Genomic DNA, 1,956 nt, shown 5'->3' on the forward strand with positions numbered 1-1,956 from the left:
TTAGCTTCGATTTTATTGGCTTTCATGTTATTTACAATTTTCCAAGTCAAACCAATAAGTGAATATAGTGTCTAATGAAACCTCTAATTTCTTTTAATATAATCTACTCCAATATGTTAATTTTGACCTTTGGTACACAATGAAGGAAGTTATTCCCATGAAGCTATCAACCAAATCAAAATTCAAAATATGATTTAACTTTGATCCAACTTGCAAATCTTTAAAGTAAAAACAATCATGTAACAGAGAATATGTTGATCAGTTGAAGCCAGTGGAAAAGCCTGTGATGACTATTCATTTATCTAAAACAAATTGTTCGTTCTTTTTGTGTAGTCTGGGCAAGAACTTAAATAACTGGAAAACAAATACAGTAAACCCAAAAAAAATATGCCAGAAATAGTAAAAACATGCGAATTGCTTCAATTAATGCAAAAAAATACACCTGATACATAGATATATCGCATATGAAATAAAATCGACAAATATACCACATGTGTAATGCCACTCAGGCTGACTTCTTTTCTTTTTTTTTTATATGGACTAAGAGGTTGACTTCTTTTTCATTCATAGAATCTCACAATACGTCTGCCTTTCCAAGTAAAAGCATGCGGATTGCATGCGCAAATTACATCTGATACGGACAATATTGCATATGAAATATAATCGAAAAATATGCCACATGTGTAATGCCACTTAGAGGCTGACTTCTTTTTCATTCATAGAATTGAATCTAACCACGAGCCTGCCTTTCCAAGCTCTATATTATGGGCTCATAGTAAAAAATATAAAATTCTCGCAATACATATCAAATGACATTTGAACCATATTGTCGGAGCTCGTATCCACTAAAAACTTTCTTCAAGATCATGCTCATGAGCCCACCATATGAAACCTCTGAAACACGCCGAAGAAAGCATTGTACTGAGATTCATATAAAGTTAGAAGTATTACTAAGCTATATTAAAATTGATGTACAATAGTTTTGAAATGGCATAATAACTCCAAGAATGGAGAAATTACTAACCTTGCATCCATAGCAGCAACCTTCAGCGCCATATCCTTTGTATTTTCTTTATCTTACACAATGTACGAACCAAAATAACAACTGTAAGAAGATCCAAACAGGACTAACCCTGAAAACATAAAACTTAAAAAAAAACTTCCACCATACTACCGCATGCCTTCTTCTGCTCTCATGCTTTTCTTGTTTCTACTTAAATAACTTCATCCCTCTTCTCACATTCAACAGTTCTATTTTCCTGCTTTTTTTCTATAAAATCAGACTAATACTCTCTTCCAGGACTTCCCCCTTTACACTTTCTATTTCTTTAACTTCTCCAAAGCTCACATGTAATTTTGAGTTTTCCATCTTAAACCTAATTGTTGCCTTCTTTCCCCTTGTTATTTATCACATCAAATGCCTTCTCGACTTCACTATCAACAATTCAGAATATAAAAATACATGAAAAATCAACCAAACAAATAGATATAAGCAATTCACAAAATCAGAAGGGGAATTAAACAAAACAAATGTTTTATATCATAAACAAACTGATCCATCCATAAAAAGACTACTACTTAAAAGGACTACTATTTGGGAAGATAAAAGCAAAACACGCCCATACTAATCAATCAGTTGTATACACTAAGTTAGATGCACGACATGATACACCTATAATCTGTGAATAAATTTAAGAAATAATTAACATACACAAATTTGAATACGAAGCAGTCTTGAAGGTTCAAAAGAACCAACCAAATGGGATACAATCAAATATATGCCAAGAAGGTTCTATATACATGCTGACCTTTATCCTACTCAGACCTTTTCACTTTTATTATATCTAGCTAGTTGAACTCAAAAAATTAAACAAAACAAATGTTCTATATCATAAACTAACTAATCCATCCATAAAGACTACTACTTATCAAATGACTGCTACTTGGGCAAGATAA

At 32.1% G+C, this 1,956-nt stretch overlaps 1 long non-coding RNA gene across 1 annotated transcript; it reads right to left on the reverse strand.

Annotated features, from left to right (window-relative positions):
• Positions 1 to 634: 634 nt before the first annotated feature.
• Positions 635 to 1,491, reverse strand: LOC138905099 (uncharacterized). Its single transcript, XR_011413509.1, has 2 exons — positions 1,025 to 1,491; positions 635 to 921 (listed from the first exon to the last, which is right to left on the reverse strand). It is a non-coding gene; the product is annotated as an uncharacterized lncRNA (long non-coding RNA).
• Positions 1,492 to 1,956: the final 465 nt, after the last annotated feature.

This window comes from Nicotiana tomentosiformis, chromosome 2 (genome assembly GCF_000390325.3).
Source record: "Nicotiana tomentosiformis chromosome 2, ASM39032v3, whole genome shotgun sequence".
Lineage (NCBI taxonomy): Eukaryota > Viridiplantae > Streptophyta > Magnoliopsida > Solanales > Solanaceae > Nicotiana > Nicotiana tomentosiformis.